Raw genomic sequence first — 9,192 nt, 5'->3', positions numbered from 1 at the left:
TGTACATGATTTTTTTCATTTTTACTATTTCATAATATTACATTAAGTATTTATGCACATTTTATTTATTCATCTTTTCTTGGGAATTATGTGTGTTTTCAGATCTTGGCTATTGTACATATTGTTGAAATTAACATAGGAGCACAGATATCTCATTGAGTAGTGTTTTGGGGAACTTGGCTTTAGATGCCAAGAAGTGGAATTATTGGGACACATGGAAACTTGTCGTAGATTTTTTGAGAAATCTCCATACTGTTCTCAATTGAGGTTGAACCAGTCAATATTCTCACCAAGAGGGATTGAGGCATCCTCTTTCTTTACATTCTTACCAGCACGGATTGCTTCTATTCTTTTTGATATGTGCCAATATCACTGTATTAAGTGTTAATCTCATTGTTTTTATTTGTATTTTCCTAATAATAAATGATAACAACACTTCATACACCTATTGGTCATCTGTACGTCTTCAATCTCCAGTGAGCCAGGGGTCACAGCCATAAGACCCAACCTGTCAGTGGCAGATAAACTCCTCACCGGTCGACCTGCACTATCCAACTGCTGCCATGCTCCAGGCTGCTTTTCCAGACCATGCAGCTGCTGCGAAGTGGCCACACGACACATCATAAACACTTCCTAGCCATTTTCCATCATGACTGCACCATATTTGATGGGGTTCAAATATGGTGTGAACCATCAGAAAACCTATAATGGTGATTGGAGGCCGCCCTAAAAGTGTCCATCCCTCTCGGAGAGCCCGGCAAACTACCGAGAGTATCCTGCTCGCACAGCAGAGCCTGGCAAGCTACCTGTGGCATATTTGATATGCCAAAATCAGTAACAACAATGAGCCTCATTTCTCTGACCCTGGAAGAACCCTCACTAAGGCAGCATTAAGAAGGTCGACAAGGAGAGGCTGATAAAAATCTCTGGGCAAAATTAGGCTGCCAAAACAAAGGACTAAAATGACTGTTTGCAATTTTAACGCACGTACGCGGACACTTACACATACATGCATGAAGGGACCAGCAGAGGAACCCAAGTGTGCGGGACCCGGGGCTGAGATCTCCAAACCTGCTTGGATTGGTACTGGGCCTCCTCCACCCAGACCCCCAATTTTCCAGTAACTTGGCAGCCACACCCACAAACTGCCCTCGGCACTGGGTAATCACACCAACGGCCAACATCCAGAAACTATAAGACCAAACTACTAGAAGAGTGTGGCCGCTTTGCATGTAAATTTTGAAACAATAATTATTTGACATCTAATAGCTTTGTTCTCCCTCTTTGAGAACCTGACAAGCTACCAAGAGTCTATTTCCCACACGAGAGAACCTTGCAAGCTCCCCATGGCATACTCATATCTCAAATACAGTAAAAGATATATACATACCTCTCAGAGAGGCTGGCAAGCTACCAAGAGTATCCCGCCTTCATGCAGAGTCTGACAAACTACCCGTGGTGTATTCGATATGCGAAAAACAGTAACGATAAATCTCATTCCTCTGACCCTGAAAGAGTCTCCAATCATTGGGAAAGACAATGAAGGAGAGGCTGCTAAAATCTTAGGGCAGAGTGTAATAGAGACGTTACTAGTGCCCGTTCTAATAAATTGATAATTAACCGAATGACAGTGATAACAGTGATAACACTGGTATCAGATGCATTCATGGAAGACCTGATGGTGAAAGCATGGAAGATCAAGTACGACGTCATTGGATTAACTGAGATGAGATGGCATGGAAAACATCAGGCCGTTTTCGACACTGAAGAACTCTTCCTCAGAACATACGACAGTAGAGGTGTTGGTGGTGTCGGTGTCCTTGTCAACACGAACGTAGCCATGAGCATTGTTTCATTCAAATGCCTAACAACCCAAATTGTATGCTTATGTTTGAATAGATATGGCTTATTGCTGGCAGTCTCTATCTTCATCGTCTATGCACCAACATCCAGCTACAATGAAGAAGAAACTGAGCAGTTCTACATGGAGCTGGAAAAGTTTTATAAAGAAGACCACACCTTCGAAAAGGTCATTGTTGGTGATTTTAATGCCAAGATAGGACCTAGAAGGTCACCTAAAGAACACCACATCAGGACACATGGCCTAGAATGCAATGAACAGGGTGAGAGACTGTCTGAGCTCATCATGTTGACCGAGACCATCCATGGAAACTCGCAGTTTCAGAAGGCCAAATCTAAACGCTGGACATGGGAGTCTCCCGGTGGACAGTTCACAATGAAATTGACAACATCATATTCTATCGACAGTTTTGCCTGACCAATGTCGCTGTTGTCCCAAAATTCCAAACAGGATCAGACCACCGTCTACTTCATGAGAAATTCTACTTCACAGAACGGGGAGAAAGGGCTGCAATGTTTAAGAAGAGAACTCCCAGAATGACCACCATCTGGGAGCTCTTTGTCACTACTGCAGCAATATGGGAAGATGCCATCATTGACAACATCAATGAGGAATACGATCGACTGGTTCAGTACCTCCATGATTGTCTGAAGAATGCAGACAGAGAGAAAGCCACAAAAAGTCTCCTGTCTTCGGAAACTCTTGAGCTCATTCGCCAATGTGGTCTGGCACAAGCCTCAGGCAATCACAGGCTAACTTCCAAGCTGGAAAAGCTGTGCAAAGAAGCAATGAAGTAATACCTCAAAGAGAAGAGCAGCAGTGTTGGCCGATGCAGCAGAAGCCAGGAAAAGTATTTGCAACACTCACCTCTTCTTAGCCACTTATAAAACCAAGATGACTGCCCTTCAATATCCTGATGGATCTATCACATCATCCAGGAAGTGCAATGGAAAACGTTATCCACAACTTCTACTCGGATCTCTTTGTTAGCCATGTCCACCTTCCCACATACCAAACTCTACAGGATGGATATGTCGTTCCCAGCATTCTCCCTTCCGAAATCTGACACGCCATTTCATCAGTAAAGAAGCGTACAGCACCGGGTCCAGACAAAGTCAGACCCCAAACCCAAAGAATCTGCCACCAGTACTCATCAATACACTTGCTCAACTCTTCACTCACTTCCTGTCTGAATGCAAGGTTCCATCCCAATGGAAAACCATCAGGATCGTTCTGTTGTACAAGAAGAGTGACATCCACGACATCGGCAACTATCACCTGATCTGCCTGTTGTCCATCATCTACAAGTTATTCACTTGAGTCATCCTAAATAGAATTGGCAGAACACTAGACGAAGGACAGCCATGCGAGCAAGCCAGATTTTGAAAAGTATTCAGCACAATCGACCATATCCTCAAAGGTAACCAAGCTTATTGAGGTTTCACAAGAATTCAAGATGCCACTCTGTCTAACGTTCATTGATTTAAAGAAGGCCTTTGACTCTGTTGAGACTGAAGCAGTCATTGAAGCCAAAACTGGGTGTACAAACTCAATACATCAGGATCCTCTGTGAGCTGTATCACAGATTCACCATCAGGATCTCACCATTCAACAAAGAAGTGATCATCAATGTAAAGAGAGAGGTTTGGCAGGGTGATACCATTTCACCGAAACTTTTCAGTGACACCCTCAAGAACATCATGTGATGACTGGAATCGGAGGGAATGGGAGTGAAGATAGATGGTAGGGAACTACACCACCTCCACTTTCCTGATGACATTGTTCTCATAACACCAAATATCAGCCAAGTGACACGAATGCTGGCCAACTTTGACCATGAGTATCGAAAGGTCGGACTGAAGCTGAATCTAACGAAGAAACGGACTAGTTCCAGATGTTCCCTTTGCCCTTAACAGAACATCTCCAAATGCAGCAGTTATGTGTACCTAGGTCAAGAACTCAAGATGAGAAATGGCCTGGCATCTGAACTGCGTAAGAGTAAGGGAGTGGTGTGGAACGCCTTCAAGAGCTTTGAAGAAGTGGTTAAGAGGATGAAGAACCTCCAGTTCCAGGCACATCTTTTTGACTTCACCATTCTTCTTGCACTAACATACGCCTCAGAGACCTGGGTCCTATGAAAAGAGGATGAGAATGCTATTGGAGTATCCTAAAGAGGAATGGAAAGAGCTATGCTTGGAGTATCATGTTTTACTCAAGTGAGAGAAGGAATCCAGAGTTCTTAACTCCATCTACAATCAAGAATCAGGGACGCTGTCTGGTTTGCCAACGCATCAAAAACCATATGGGCCAGACATGTAATGATATTTAGAGATGACAGCAGTACTAGAGCTGTTACCAACTGGATTTCACAGGACATCAAAAGACCGCGTGGATGCCCACCTACAAGATGGTAAGATTTCTTCATCAAGACCCTGAATGAAAATAAAATTTTAAAAATTAAAAAAAGACCCTGAATGAACAGTGTGAGGATCTTTGTGTGCCTAGAATGAGCAGACACCATTGGGCTACACCAGCACACAACAGGGACAGACGGAGACATTACCGGTGCCCGCTTGAACAAATCAATGAACAACAGGATGACAAGTGATACAAGTGATGTCTTCTTTGAGGAATGATTCGTTTTTTAAGTGCATAGTATAATGTCTTGCACAGAAGTACTCAGAAATCGTTTGTCAAACAACAGAGATCAATAAGTATGCTTGCATAAACCATATTAAATATTTGAAAACACAAGTATATACAATAAATTACTGATATTATGTCACTAATGCCATAATGAATGCATACTATATTATAAACTTTCCTCCAACCACTAGAGAAAAAAGTTTTACTATAACAATTGTAATTCTTTTTAAAAAATTATTCTTATTTTTTGCTTTTTGTGTCACACCTGGCTTTGCACAGGGGTTACTCCTGACTCATGCACTCAGGAATTACTGCTGGTGGTGCTCGGGGGACCATATGGGATCCTGTAAATCGACCCTGGGTCGGCCATGTCCAAGGCAAATGCCCTACCTGCTGTGCTATCGCTCCAGCCCCAACAATTGTAATTCTTAAAGAAATGACTTAAGTATAGTTAAAGGAAGGATAGTTTTTAATTTTGAGCACTGAAGCATGAGTTCTGATAGTCCCACTCAGATTATATTCTTTCACCTCTTTTATATTTTTATTTAAAATGTTTGAGTACAAGATAAAGCTTTTGTTTTTAGAACGTTCTGTTTCATGGTGGATATGGAGTACTGGTGACAGAGAAAGGCATTAAAGAGGATAGAGGCAGTGAAAAGTTTTTTGATGGTTATGGAGGGTGGGGTCAGAGAGTCTCTTGCCCGCATGCCTGGCTGTCTTTCCCGGGGCCCCTCAGAGGGGATGGGCTCCAGCTTCCATCCCCAGCCCGAGTAGAGCTCCCGACAGCCAAAGACCTCCGGAAACTAGCCACAGCCAGGCCCCTCTCCACATGTTCGAACAAGCCTCATGCAGAAAGGTACTGGCAGAGGAACCCAGGTGTGTGTAATCCCATCAACAGCCAACACCCAGAGACTTAAAAGCAAGCTCCCAGAAGCGATATCTTATAACCTACTTCTCCCTCTGGGAGAACTGGCAAGCTACTGAGTTTCCTGCCCACATGGGAGAGCCTCGCAAGCTTCCCATGGTGTATCTATATGCCAAAGCCAGTAACAAGCTGGGTCTCATTCCCCTGACCCTGAAAGAGCCTCCAATGTAGCATCTTTGGGAAGGACGAGTAGAGAGTCTTCTAAAATCTCAGGGATAGGACGAATGGAGAGGTTACTGAGACCGCTTGAGAAATTCAACGATCAACGGGATGCTGCTGCTGCTGCTGCTGCTGCTGCTACTGCTGCTGCTGCTGATGATGATGGAGGGTGGGCATTGGAAACCTGACAGGGGGTGTTTGTGAGAGCAGAAAGTTGAGGTAAAATTAAAACACTTGTATCACTTGTCACTTGTCATCCCGTTGCTCTTCGATTTGCTTTAGCGGGTGCCAGTAACGTCTCCATTTGTCTCTGTCATGTGCCAGTGTAGCCCAGTGTTATCTGCTCGCTCCAGGAACATGAAAAGCCTCAAACCATTCATTCAGGAATAAAATTGAATACTCTGATATAGTTAATATAATAACAGTTATCAAAATATTGGCAAAATGATGGTGCATTTTAAGAGAGCTCGGAAGTTGTCAAGGAATGCCCTTGAGTATTTTGGTTGGGTGTGAATAGATATAGGAAATTTGAGAGCAACAACTTTCTTACAGGCGTGGGGGTATGTAGATAATGTTTTAGGTTGTGCATTCTTAAATTCATTGTGTCAGAGGCTACCAAAGGTAGATATCTAGCAGAATTCAGAAATTATAATCCATTATCTATTTTTCCCCTCTTCTTTCCCTTCCTTTTTGGAGTGATTAGTATCCTTTTGAAAGAAATATATATATATATATATAGTTTTGTTTTAGAAAGTGTTCAATATTTAGATCTCACACAGGAATCTGTATTGAAAAGGTTGATGCTCTAAGGATAAGTATTTCAGGACTGGAATTTTAAATTTTGTGGGCATCTCATGTGAAGCTGTTTTAGTATGTCAGAACTGGAAAATGTTCTGTTTTCCACATTTAGGTAGTATTGTGCGCTTGCACCACTCCTTATCCTCAAAGGCAAGCTAGATAGCAAGACTTCGAAGAATAATATGGCATTTAAATATTTATCTACTTGACAGAAAGGTTCTTTATGAGCAATCAGTTGAACAAACACATAAATAAGTTTTAGAGGGGAGTATTAATCATATCTATAAATAGTGTATCTTTCTTACGGCCACACCTACATGAACATGGGATTTTAAATAGAATTTATCATTGTAGTCTTGCAAAAGAACAAGATTTTTTAAAGATACATTTTTCTGGTAATTCCTTCTTCATAAACATCAACTTCTGAGTAAAGGTTGCTTTGCAAATGCACATGACAGGATGATGGGTCTGAAACGCATCCTTGGACTCTAGCCCCCGAAGGTCAAACAAGTTTTCTTTAACTCACAAACTTTGGAGAGAGCATCTGAGGAGCACAGCTAAGCCCAAAGGATTTCAAAAAGTAACAAAAAAAGTCTTTTGCAGTTAAGACACTTCTTCCAGAAAGCATTTGTGTCTGTCAACAACACTTTGATTGCCAGAGTATAACTTAGCTCAACATTTCAGGTCTTCTAATTGAATAAATTATAAAGCTTTATTCTTTCTTTAGGAGCTGTGGCGATTTCACTTTCTTTGATATAAGAACTGAAAATACATTGCAGATGTTAAGAGTTACCTTTGTTTCATCTCCTGAAATGTAGCTTACTTCAAAAATTGAGAGGCTAAAATATACTAATGCCTCTGACGAGAAATACACTAGGGAGACTGTTTCCTCCTTTTCCCTCAATGACAGAAACATGGAGAATTGTTAATAAAGGCTGTCAGCATTGAAATTCTTAAACTGACTTGAAAGGAGAATTTGCATGGAACACCGACACCCAAACTCACTCCAGGTGTGACTACTTTCCTGGCTCCCTGACCGGAAGGGGAGGGTGCACAGCCTCTGCTGTGAGAGGTGTCTTAGAAGACATCTGGGAAAGGGGGTGTGACTTTCTGGCTAGAGATCTTTTGGTCTGGGGTGGAATATTAATGTCTATATTTTGTTCCAATTCCAAAACTTGAAGAGTAAGGAAGGATTTCATTTTTCAATTAGATTCTGAGGACTTGACGAAACATACAGCTTAAGTGGAGCAAGGCGGCCATGCTTCTATTACTAGCATCTTCTACTTCCCCTTCTGCTAAACGACTAGTGAAGGAGAAATGAATTCATGAAAACTGTCTATGTGTGATAATCTATTTCAGCGTTAATTTTTGTGTTTTTTAAATTTTAAATTTGTTTATTGAATCACTGTGAGCATGATTTACAAAGCTTTCATGCTTCAGTTTCAGTCATACAATGATTAAACACCCATCCCTGCACCAGTGCACATTTTCCACCACCAATGTTTCCAATATCACCCCCATCTTACCCCTCCCCTGCCTCTATGGAAGACAATTTCCCCCAAACCGTCTCTCTCCTGTGTTGTGATGTATATCTAACTTAAGCAAGAAAACACATCATAGAATAATAGGCATCAGCATATAACGTTTTATCTGGGGTGCCCTAGCAAATGTTTCTTTAGCTGAACCCCAAATTCTCATTCAAAAAGCCTCAGGAGACTCAAATGAACACTCAGAGAAAACAGATATTCTAATGAACAGCGCAACCTTTGGCATACAAAAAAAATTACCTATCAGTTTTAAATTTAGGCCAAATTTGTGTCCAAATGAATAGTCCATCCTACTTGAGAACAAATGATGATGATGATGTTAATAATGATTGTCACAATAATAATAGTTGCCATTGCTAAGCAATTACTATGTATAAGACTCTATATTAAGCTCTTTCATGCATTATTCTCAATTAATGCTCGGAAAAATACAAGGAAGAGTTAGGTATATGAAGGTATTCTTGGTAGAAATGAGAAAGTGAGGCTTAGAAATATTCAAGTAATGCACCTAAGGTTGTGTAATTAGGTAGTGGTATATTTATAATTCAGATGATATACATAAAAGACCCTAAAGAGTCCACAAAAAAGCTCCCAGGAACAATAAACCAATAGAACAAAGTGGCCAGCTACAAAATCAATACACAGAAGTTGGTTGCATTATTTTCTACAAAAAATGAATCAGAGGAGAAAGCAATCAAGGAGTCTAGCCCATATTTGAAATAGTGTCCAACACCATCAAGTATCTAGGAATCAGCTCAACAGAAGATGTGGGAGATACATACCATGATAATTTAAAATCACTTAAGAAAGTGATAGAAGATCTTATGAAATGGAAACATATCCCATGCTCATGGATTGGGATATGAGAATCAAAATTATTAAAATGTCTATCCCACCTAAGCTATTATAGAGATTCAGAACCAGCTTAATCTGATTATAACACCTATGTAATTGACTACCAGATTATTTTGACTATATGGCATGTATAGAAATGCCAGTGGAATTGAGATAACATACTAAGATGACTTAAACAAACACTCACTATCTATTAATATTCCATAGAACTGTATAGGTATAAGGACAGCATGACTCTTCTTTCCTTGACCTCAAATGATTTAAAATAACACACAAAGTATCTTTATGCTAATTAACCACTAATAAAATAGGAAAATAGAATACTTTTTGCCCTAAATCGTAAAAAATAAAATATCGGGAGACTACATTATGTAGGACAATACTTAACTTGAGTCCAACTG

General features: G+C 40.7%; 1 pseudogene; it reads left to right on the top strand.

The window, feature by feature from the left end:
• Positions 1–1,624: 1,624 nt before the first annotated feature.
• On the top strand, positions 1,625–2,833 carry LOC105942917 (craniofacial development protein 2-like; annotated as a pseudogene).
• The last annotated feature ends 6,359 nt before the right edge of the window (positions 2,834–9,192 follow it).

This window comes from Sorex araneus, chromosome X, assembly GCF_027595985.1.
Source record: "Sorex araneus isolate mSorAra2 chromosome X, mSorAra2.pri, whole genome shotgun sequence".
In the NCBI taxonomy this organism is placed as follows: Eukaryota; Metazoa; Chordata; class Mammalia; order Eulipotyphla; family Soricidae; genus Sorex; species Sorex araneus.
Note: the sequence above shows the minus strand (reverse complement) of the source record. Positions and strands in the feature narration are given on the sequence as shown.